This window comes from Bombina bombina, chromosome 7 (genome assembly GCF_027579735.1).
Source record: "Bombina bombina isolate aBomBom1 chromosome 7, aBomBom1.pri, whole genome shotgun sequence".
Classification (NCBI taxonomy): Eukaryota; Metazoa; Chordata; class Amphibia; order Anura; family Bombinatoridae; genus Bombina; species Bombina bombina.
Window position 1 is genome coordinate 632,964,653 of NC_069505.1, and position 12,169 is coordinate 632,976,821.

At 39.9% G+C, this 12,169-nt stretch overlaps 1 protein-coding gene across 1 annotated transcript in view; it reads left to right on the forward strand.

Moving 5' to 3' along the window:
* Positions 1–3,051: 3,051 nt before the first annotated feature.
* The window catches only part of LOC128636169 (CLOCK-interacting pacemaker), a 43,951-nt gene continuing 34,833 nt past the window's right edge, over positions 3,052–12,169 (forward strand). Inside the window, exon 1 of the mRNA XM_053689220.1 lies at positions 3,052–3,139. The gene's annotated coding sequence lies outside the window, so the exon portion shown is untranslated. The remainder of the gene's footprint in view (positions 3,140–12,169) is intronic.

Sequence of the window (12,169 nt, forward strand, 5' to 3'; positions counted from 1 at the left end):
AACTTCAGTATATCGCAACCTCCCTAACCAACACTGCGCTATATCAACTGCGTTAAAGGTCGACGAAGCGTTAGGAATTCTTCACATTCCTATGTTCTTAACTTAGAAGAAACTGTTCTTTTTATGTTTAAATAATTATTTCTATAACTTATCTGTATATATTTTTTTATCTGTATATCTATATGAATTTATACAGATATACATAGAAATATCTATAGAAAAATAAAAAGAACATTTATTTAAAAGTGAAGGACTTTGAAAGTATTTCTATCCAAAACACATTAAAACAGTTTAAAATTGTATATATGTATGCATGCACATACATGTTTACACATATAAACACATACATACACATGTATGCACACATATATATAGACATATGCAGACATGTGTACGTACACATATACACATATAAACACATACACATGTATGCACATATATATAGACATATGCAGACATGTGTACGTACACATATACACATATAAACACATACACGTGTATGCACATATATATATAGACATATGTAGACATGCAGGGCCGCCATCAGGGGGTGACAGGGGTGACTCCTGTCAGGGGCCCAATGGGCCAGGGGGGCCCCATGAGGCAAGAACTAAAAAAAAAAAAATTTTTTTTTTTTTTTTTACATTTTGGCAGCCACCCGTGGGTACTACAGCAGAGTGCTAATTGAGCATGGGAATTGTTATTACAAGGAGTAAAGTATTAGCATTTGAGAGGATTTCTGAGTGTGCACTAAACCACTATGCACATAAACATTGTCTGTTCCTTTTTAGGACATTTTGACCTTACTACTGATTATTCACATCTTTCTACAGACTTTGAGACTAATGAGACCTTTCCGGAAGTTACCAATCCACCATTTAACCTTTAGATTATTGTTTAGGCAGTTCAGGGCCCTTCCTTTCAGCCACTGCATGCTGTTGTCATCATTTAGTTGGCATCTTCCTTTGCAAAAAATATAATCAGAACTCCATATTTTGTTTTCTAAATCTCATTTTTTCACAAAACTGTAGTTTACCTTATTACTTGTCAGGTCACTGTAAACAAGTGCTAAGTGTCTGTTTGGTTGTCTGTGTCTGAGTTTCTTTGCGTGTCTTCTAGAGTGTCTATATGTGAATCCTTATGTGTGAGTGTGTGTTTCAGTGTATGAGTGTGTCTGTGTGTTTATATGTTACTGCCTTTACAACAATTCCAATTTAAATAGACACTTAAGAATAAAGTGCATACACGTTTTAGTCACTTGGTCAAAAATTGCACGTCAAAGGAGGTTGCCCTGATCAATGGTTAAGTCAGGGGCCCCAAAATTTCTAGTGGCGGCCCTGTAGACATGTGTACGTACACATATACACATATAAACACATACACGTGTATGCACATATATATAGACATATTCAGACATGCGTACGTACACATATACACATATAAACACATACACGTGTATGCACACATATATATAGACATATTCAGACATGCGTACGTACACATATACACATATAAACACATACACGTGTATGCACACATATATATAGACATATTCAGACATGCGTACGTACACACATACACATATAAACACATACACGTGTATGCACATATATATAGACATATGCAGACATGCGTACGTACACACATACACATATAAACACATACACGTGTATGCACATATATATAGACATATGCAGACATGCGTACGTACACATATACACATATAAACACATACACGTGTATGCACATATATATAGACATATGCAGACATGCGTACGTACACACATACACATATAAAAACATACACGTGTATGCACATATTTATAGACATATGCAGACATGCGTACGTACACATATACACATATAAACACATACACGTGTATGCACATATATATAGACATATGCAGACATGCGTACGTACACATATACACATATAAACACATACACGTGTATGCACATATATATAGACATATGCAGACATGCGTACGTACACATATACACATATAAACACATACACGTGTATGCACATATATATAGACATATGCAGACATGCGTACGTACACACATACACATATAAACACATAAACATATTTAAACATATATATATATATACATTGGAGCACTTTCAAGTCAAACTTCTTGCCATATACCATATCCCTTCTTAAACTTAAAGAAAAATTATAATAATAATCAATATTTAAATATTTTTAATTAATAATTGTTTACATGGGTATAATAGTTTATTTTAATAAGTTTTTGATGTGTTTTACACTTTACTTCAAGTCAAGCTAAATTCTCTAGCACAGTTTCATAATAAGGGGTCCATTTATTAAAGTGCGGACGGACATGATACGATATAGCGGATCATGTCCGCCCTGCATATCAATAAATGTTGACAGCATACGCTGTTGGCATTTATCATTGCACCAGTATTTCTAGCGATACTGCTTTTCCTGTCCGGTGTTATTATTAGAGCGCCACTTGTAATCTAATTGATATTGTCTGCAAAAAGACAGACAGACAGACAGATAGATAGATAGACAGACAGACAGACAGACAGATAGATAGATAGATAGACAGACAGACAGATAGACAGACAGACAGACAGACAGACAGACAGATAGATAGATAGATAGATAGATAGATAGATAGATAGATAGACAGACAGACAGATATATAGATCGATAGATAGACAGACAGATAGATAGACAGACAGACAGGCAGACAGACAGACAGACAGACAGATAGATAGATAGATAGATAGATAGACAGACAGACAGACAGACAGACAGACAGACAGATAGATAGATAGACAGACAGATAGATATATAGATCGATAGATAGACAGACAGATAGATAGACAGACAGATAGATAGACAGACAGACAGATATATAGATCGATAGATAGACAGACAGATAGACAGACAGACAGACAGACAGACAGACAGATAGATAGATAGATAGATAGATAGATAGATATAAAGGGGGAGGGAGGAACCGTAATGTTCTGAACATTAGTAGGCTGAACAAAGGGAGGAGACAAAGGAGGAACAGAGCGTGCAGAGAGGTGTGTAATGGAAGGCCGTCAGTACAGTACGAGTTACAGAGATACACAACAGACGGTGAGCATAGACACGAGGTAAGTGTGTGGCTGTTTGTATATACATACTCATAAACACAGGGGCTTATGGTGATCTACACAGCTCATGCCAGCACTAACTGAGAGCAGCTATTTTATGTTTTGCATTTCATTTTCCTCTAGAAGCAAGATAAACAGATTTACTTCTAACAATATAGCAAAATAGATTGCAACCTATTCTTGTTAGATGGTACCAGAGCAATCTGAACAGTTTACATTAGTGTACTACAAGAGCTTGCAATCTGATCAGGTTACAGCAGTGTGATACAAGATCTTGCAATCTGATCAGGTTACAGCAGTGTAATACAAGAGCTTGCAATCTGATCAGGTTACAGCAGTGTAATACAAGAGCTTGCAATCTGATCAGGTTACAGCAGTGTAATACAAGAGCTTGCACTCTGATCAGGTTACAGCAATGTACTACAAGAGCTTGCAATGTGATCAGGTTACAGCAGTGTAATACAAGAGCTTGCACTCTGATCAGGTTACAGTAGTGTACTATAAGAGTTCCCAATCTGATCAAGTTACAGCAGTGTGCTACACGAGCTTGCACTCTGATCAGGTTACAGTAGTGTACTATAAGAGTTCCCAATCTGATCAAGTTACAGCAGTGTGCTACAAGAGCTTGCACTCTGATCAGGTTACAGTAGTGTACTATAAGAGTTCCCAATCTGATCAAGTTACAGCAGTGTGCTACAAGAGCTTGCACTCTGATCAGGTTACAGCAGTCTGCTACAAGAGCTTGCAATCTGATGAAGTTACAGCAGTGTAATACAAGAGCTTGCAATCTGATTAGATTACAGCAGTGTAATACAAGAGCTTGCACTCTGATCAGGTTACAGCAGTGTACTACAAGAGCTTGCAATCTGATCAGATTACATTAGTGTAATACAAGAGCTTGCAATCTGATCAGGTTACAGCAGTGTACTACAAGAGCTTGCAATCTGATCAGATTACAGCAGTGTGATACAAGATCTTGCAATCTGATCAGGTTACAGCAGTGTGATACAAGATCTTGCAATCTGATCAGATTACAGCAGTGTGCTACAAGAGCTTGCAATCTGATCAGATTACAGCAGTTTGATACAAGAGCTTGCACTCTGATCAGGTTACAGCAGTGTGATACAAGATCTTGCAATCTGATCAGATTACAGCAGTGTGCTACAAGAGCTTGCAATCTGATCAGATTACAGCAGTGTGATACAAGAGCTTGCAATCGGATCAGGTTACAGCAGTGTGATACAAGAGCTTGCAATCTGATCAGGTTACAGCAGTGTGATACAAGAGTTAGCAATCTGATCAGGTTACAGCACTGTGCTACAAGAGCTTGCAATCTGATCAGGTTACAGCTATGTAATACAAGAGCTTGCAATCTGATCAGGTTACAGCAGTGTAATACAAGAGCTTGCAATCTGATCAGGTTACAGCAGTGCAATACAAGAGATTGCAATCTGATCAGGTTACAGCAGTGTGCTACAAGAGCTTGCAATCTGATCAGGTTACAGCAGTGCAATACATGAGCTTGCACTCTGATCAGGTTACAGCAGTGTAATACAAGAGCTTGCAATCTGATTAGGTTACAGCAATGTGATACAAGAGCTTGCAATCTGATCAGGTTACAGCAGTGTGATACAAGAGCTTGCAATCTGATCAGGTTACAGCAGTGTAATACAAGTGCTTGCAATCTGATCAGGTTACAGCAGTGTACTACAAGAGCTTACAATCTGATCAGGTTACAGCAGTGTACTACAAGAGCTTGCAATCTGATCAGGTTACAGCAGTGTAATACAAGAGCTTGCAATCTGATCAGGTTACAGCAGTGTGATACAAGATCTTGCAATCTAATCAGATTACATTAGTGTAATACAAGAGCTTGCAATCTGATCAGGTTACAGCAGTGTACTACAAGAGCTTGCAATCTGATCTGGTTACAGCAGTGTGCTACAAGATCTTGCAATGTGATCAGGTTACAGCAGTGTGATACAAGAGCTTGCAATCTGATCAGATTACAGCAGCGTGCTACAAGAGCTTGCAATCTGATCAGATTACAGCAGTGTGATACAAGAGCTTGCAATCTGATCAGGTTACAGCAGTGTGATACAAGAGCTTGCAATCTGATCAGATTACAGCAGTGTGCTACATGAGTTTGCAATCTGATCAGATTACAGCAGTGAGCTACAAAAGCTTGCAATCTGATCAGATTACAGCAGTGTAATACAAGAGTTTGCAATCTGATCAAGTTACAGCAGTGTAATACAAGAGCTTGCAATCTGATCAGGTTACATCAGTGTACTACAAAAGCTTGCAATCTGATCAGGTTACAGCAGTGTGCTACAAGAGCTTGCAATCTGATCAGATTACAGCACTGTGATACAAGAGCTTGCAATATGATCAGGTTACAGCAGTGTGATACAAGAGCTTGCAATCTGATCAGATTACAGCAGTGTGCTACACGAGCTTGCAATCTGATCAGGTTACAGCAGTGAGCTACAAAAGCTTGCAATCTGATCAGATTACATTAGTGTAATACAAGAGCTTGCAATCTGATCAAATTACAGCAGTGTAATACAAGAGCATGCAATCTGATCAGGTTACAGCAGTGTACTACAAAAGCTTGCAATCTGATCAGGTTACAGCAGTGTGCTACAAGAGCTTGCAATCTGATCAGGTTACAGCAGTGTGATACAAGAGCTTGCAATCTGATCAGATTACAGCAGTGTGCTACAAGAGCTTGCAATCTGATAAGATTACAGCAGTGTGATACAAGAGCTTGCAATCTGATCAGGTTACAGCAGTGTAATACAAGAGCTTGCAATCTGATCAGGTTACAGCTGTGTACTACAAGAGCTTGCAATCTGATCAGATTACATTAGTGTACTACAAGAGCTTGCACTCTGATCAGGTTACAGCAGTGTACTACAAGAGCTTGCAATCTGATCAGGTTACAGCAGTGTACTACAAGAGCTTGCAATCTGATCAGATTACAGCAGTGTAATACAAGAGCTTGCAATCTGATCAGGTTACAGCAGTGTGATACAAGAGCTTGCAATCTGATCAGGTTACAGCAGTGTGATACAAGAGCTTGCAATCTGATCAGATTACAGCAGTGTGCTACATGAGTTTGCAATCTGATCAGATTACAGCAGTGTGATACAAGATCTTGCAATCTGATCAGATTACAGCAGTTTGATACAAGAGCTTGCATTCTGATCAGGTTACAGCAGTGTAATACAAGAGCTTGCAATCTGATCAGGTTACAGCAGTGTGATACAAGAGCTTGCAATCTGATCAGATTACAGCAGTGTGCTACATGAGTTTGCAATCTGATCAGATTACAGCAGTGTGCTACAAGAGCTTGCAATCTGATCAGGTTACAGCAGTGAGCTACAAAAGCTTGCAATCTGATCAGATTACATTAGTGTAATACAAGAGCTTGCAATCTGATCAGGTTACAGCAGTGTAATACAAGAGCTTGCAATCTGATCAGGTTACAGCAGTGTGCTACAAGAGCTTGCAATCTGATCAGGTTACAGCAGTGTGATACAAGATCTTGCAATCTGATCAGATTACAGCAGTTTGATACAAGAGCTTGCACTCTGATCAGGTTACAGCAGTGTGATACAAGAGCTTGCAATCTGATCAGATTACAGCAGTGTGCTACAAGAGCTTGCAATCTGATCAGATTACAGCAGTGTGATACAAGAGCTTGCAATCTGATCAGGTTACAGTAGTGTGCTACAAAAGCTTGCAATCTGATCAGGTTATAGCAGTGTGATACAAGAGTTAGCAATCTGATCAAGTTACAGCAGTGTGCTACAAGAGCTTGCAATCTGATCAGGTTACAGCTATGTAATACAAGACCTTGTAATCTGATCCAGTTACAGCAGTGTAATACAAGAGCTTGCAATCTGATCAGGTTACAGCAGTGCAATACAAGAGATTGCAATCTGATCAGGTTACAGCAGTGTGCTACAAGAGCTTGCAATCTGATCAGGTTACAGCAGTGTAATACAAGAGCTTGCAATCTGATCAGGTTACAGCAGTGTGATACAAAAGCTTGCAATCTGGTCAGATTACAGCAGTGTGCTACAAGAGCTTGCAATCTGATCAGGTTACAGCAGTGTGCTACAAGAGTTTGCAATCTGATCAGGTTACAGCTGTGCAATACAAGAGCTTGCAATCTGATCAGGTTACAGCAGTGTGCTACAAGAGCTTGCAATCTGATCAGGTTACAGCAGTGCAATGCATGAGCTTGCACTCTGATCAGGTTACAGCAGTGTGCTACAAGAGCTTGCAATAAAATAAGATTACAGCAGTGTGATACAAGAGCTTGCATTCTGATCAGGTTACAGCAGTGTGATACAAGAGCTTGCAATCTGATCAGGTTACAGCAGTGTGCTACAAGAGCTTGCAATCTGATCAGGTTACAGTAGTGTAATACAAGAGCTTGCAATCTGATCAGGTTACAGCAGTGTACTACAAGAGCTTGCAATCTGATCAGATTACAATAGTGTACTACAAGAGCTTGCAATCTGATCAGATTACATTAGTGTACTACAAGAGCTTGCACTCTGATCAGGTTACAGCAGTGTACTACAAGAGCTTGCAATCTGATCAGGTTACAGCAGTGTGATACAAGAGCTTGCAATCTGATCAGGTTACAGCAGTGTGATACAAGTGCTTGCAATCTGATCAGATTACAGCAGTGTGCTACATGAGTTTGCAATCTGATCAGATTACAGCAGTGTGATACAAGATCTTGCAATCTGATCAGATTACAGCAGTTTGATACAAGAGCTTGCAATCTGATCAGGTTACAGTAGTGTACTACAAGAGCTTGCAATCTGATCAGGTTACAGTAGTGTGCTACAAGAGCTTGCAATCTGATCAGGTTACAGTAGTGTACTACAAGAGCTTGCAATCTGATCAGATTACAGCAGTGTAATACAAGAGCTTGCATTCTGATCAGGTTACAGCAGTGTAATACAAGAGCTTGCAATCTGATCAGGTTACAGCAGTGTGATACAAGAGCTTGCAATCTGATCAGATTACAGCAGTGTGCTACATGAGTTTGCAATCTGATCAGATTACAGCAGTGTGCTACAAGAGCTTGCAATCTGATCAGGTTACAGCAGTGAGCTACAAAAGCTTGCAATCTGATCAGATTACATTAGTGTAATACAAGAGCTTGCAATCTGATCAGGTTACAGCAGTGTACTACAAGAGCTTGCACTCTGATCAGGTTACAGCAGTGTACTACAAGAGCTTGCAATCTGATCAGGTTACAGCAGTGTGATACAAGAGCTTGCAATCTGATCAGGTTACAGCAGTGTGATACAAGTGCTTGCAATCTGATCAGATTACAGCAGTGTGCTACATGAGTTTGCAATCTGATCAGATTACAGCAGTGTGATACAAGATCTTGCAATCTGATCAGATTACAGCAGTTTGATACAAGAGCTTGCAATCTGATCAGGTTACAGTAGTGTACTACAAGAGCTTGCAATCTGATCAGGTTACAGTAGTGTGCTACAAGAGCTTGCAATCTGATCAGGTTACAGTAGTGTACTACAAGAGCTTGCAATCTGATCAGATTACAGCAGTGTAATACAAGAGCTTGCATTCTGATCAGGTTACAGCAGTGTAATACAAGAGCTTGCAATCTGATCAGGTTACAGCAGTGTGATACAAGAGCTTGCAATCTGATCAGATTACAGCAGTGTGCTACATGAGTTTGCAATCTGATCAGATTACAGCAGTGTGCTACAAGAGCTTGCAATCTGATCAGGTTACAGCAGTGAGCTACAAAAGCTTGCAATCTGATCAGATTACATTAGTGTAATACAAGAGCTTGCAATCTGATCAGGTTACAGCAGTGTAATACAAGAGCTTGCAATCTGATCAGGTTACAGCAGTGTGCTACAAGAGCTTGCAATCTGATCAGGTTACAGCAGTGTGATACAAGATCTTGCAATCTGATCAGATTACAGCAGTTTGATACAAGAGCTTGCACTCTGATCAGGTTACAGCAGTGTGATACAAGAGCTTGCAATCTGATCAGATTACAGCAGTGTGCTACAAGAGCTTGCAATCTGATCAGATTACAGCAGTGTGATACAAGAGCTTGCAATCTGATCAGGTTACAGTAGTGTGCTACAAAAGCTTGCAATCTGATCAGGTTATAGCAGTGTGATACAAGAGTTAGCAATCTGATCAAGTTACAGCAGTGTGCTACAAGAGCTTGCAATCTGATCAGGTTACAGCTATGTAATACAAGACCTTGTAATCTGATCCGGTTACAGCAGTGTAATACAAGAGCTTGCAATCTGATCAGGTTACAGCAGTGTAATACAAGAGCTTGCAATCTGATCAGGTTACAGCAGTGTAATACAAGAGCTTGCAATCTGATCAGGTTACAGCAGTGCAATACAAGAGATTGCAATCTGATCAGGTTACAGCAGTGTGCTACAAGAGCTTGCAATCTGATCAGGTTAAAGCAGTGCAATACATGAGCTTGCACTCTGATCAGGTTACAGCAGTGTAATACAAGAGCTTGCAATCTGATTAGGTTACAGCAGTGTGATACAATAGCTTGCAATCTGATCAGGTTACAGCAGTGTTATACAAGAGCTTGCAATCTGATCAGGTTACAGCACTGTGCTATCTGATCAGGTTACAGAAGTGTTATACAAGAGCTTGCAATCTGATCAGGTTACAGCACTGTGCTATCTGATCAGGTTACAGCAGTGTGATACAAGATCTTGCAATCTGATCAGGTTACAGCAGTGTAATACAATATCTTGCGATCTGATCAGGTTACAGCAGTGTGATACAAGAGCTTGCAATCTGATCAGGTTACAGCAGTGTTATACAAGAGCTTGCAATCTGATCAGGTTACAGCACTGTGCTATCTGATCAGGTTACAGAAGTGTTATACAAGAGCTTGCAATCTGATCAGGTTACAGCACTGTGCTATCTGATCACGTTACAGAAGTGTTATACAAGAGCTTGCAATCTGATCAGGTTACAGCACTGTGCTATCTGATCAGGTTACAGCAGTGTGCTACAAGAGCTTGCAATTTGATCAGGTTACAGCAGTGTGCTACAAGAGCTTGCAATCTGATCAGGTTACAGCAGTGTGATTAAAAAAAGCTTGCAATCTAATCAGGTTACAGCAGTGTGCTACAAGAGCTTGCAATCTGATCAGGTTACAGCAGTGTGATAAAAAAAAGCTTGCAATCTAATCAGGTTACAGCAGTGTGCTACAAGAGCTTGCAATCTGATCAGGTTACAGCAGTGTGATACAAGAGCTTGCAATCTAATCAGGTTACAGCAGTGTGCTACAAGAGCTTGCAATCTGATCAGGTTACAGCAGTGTGCTACAAGAGCTTGCAATCTGATCAGGTTACAGCAGCAATCTGATCAGGTTACAGCAGTGTAATACAAGAGCTTGCAATCTGATCAGGTTACAGCACTGTGCTATCTGATCAGGTTACAGAAGTGTTATACAAGAGCTTGCAATCTGATCAGGTTACAGCACTGTGCTATCTGATCAGGTTACAGCAGTGTGCTACAAGAGCTTGCAATTTGATCAGGTTACAGCAGTGTGCTACAAGAGCTTGCAATCTGATCAGGTTACAGCAGTGTGATTAAAAAAAGCTTGTAATCTAATCAGGTTACAGCAGTGTGCTACAAGAGCTTGCAATCTGATCAGGTTACAGCAGTGTGATGAAAAAAAAGCTTGCATTCTAATCAGGTTACAGCAGTGTGCTACAAGAGCTTGCAATCTGATCAGGTTACAGCAGTGTGATACAAGAGCTTGCAATCTAATCAGGTTACAGCAGTGTGCTACAAGAGCTTGCAATCTGATCAGGTTACAGCAGTGTGCTACAAGAGCTTGCAATCTGATCAGGTTACAGCAGCAATCTGATCAGGTTACAGCAGTGTAATACAAGAGCTTGCAATCTGATCAGGTTACAGCAGTGTAATACAAAAACTTGCACTCTAATCAGGTCACAGCAGTGTGCTACAAGAGCTTGTAGTCTGATCAGGTTACAGTAGTGTAATACAAAAGCTTGCAATCTGATCAGGTTATAGCAGTGTAATAAAAGATGTTGCAATCTGATCAGGTTACAGCAGTGTGCTACGAGAGCTTGCAAACTGATCAGGTTACAGCAGTGTGATACAAGAGCTTGCAATCTGATCAGGTTACATTAGTGTAATACAAGAGCTTGCAATCTGATCAGGTTACAGCTGTGTGCTCAAATTTCAAAAAACTCCAGCCACCAACTTCATTAAAAGACCTTTATTATCTTATTCTGGGTCCAAGTATACAACGTTTCAAGCCAACATTAGGCTCCTAATCATGTACCTGATTAATAGGTACATGATAGGTACATGATTAAGAGCCTAATGTTGGCTTGAAACATTGTATACTTGGACCCAGAATAAGATAATAAAGGTCTTTTAATGAAGTTGGTGGCTGGAGTTTTTTGAAATTTGTGGATTCTACAGAGACCTGGCAAGTCTGTTACTCCGTGCCCCACAAAAGAAGATACAGGTGTGCTGTTTTCCATCACTTTGAATTTACAGCTGTGTGCTACAAGAGCTTGTAATCTGATTAGGTTACAGCAGTGTAATACAAGAGCTTGCAATCTGATCAGGTTACATTAGTGTAATACAAGAGCTTGCAATCTGATCAGGTTACAGCTGTGTGCTACAAGAGCTTGCAATCTGATTAGGTTACAGCAGTATGCTACAAGAGCTTGCAATCTGATCAGGTTACAGCAGTGTGCTACAAGAGCTTGCAATCTGATTAGGTTACAGCAGTATGCTACAAGAGCTTGCAATCTGATCAGGTTACAGCAGTGTAATACAAGAAGTTGCAATCTGATCAGGTTACAGCAGTGTAATACAAGAGCTTGCAATCTGATCAGGTTACAGCAGTGTGATACAAGAGCTTGCAATCTGATCAGGTTACAGCAGTGTGCTACAAGAGCTTGCAATCTGATCAGGTTACAGCAGTGTGAT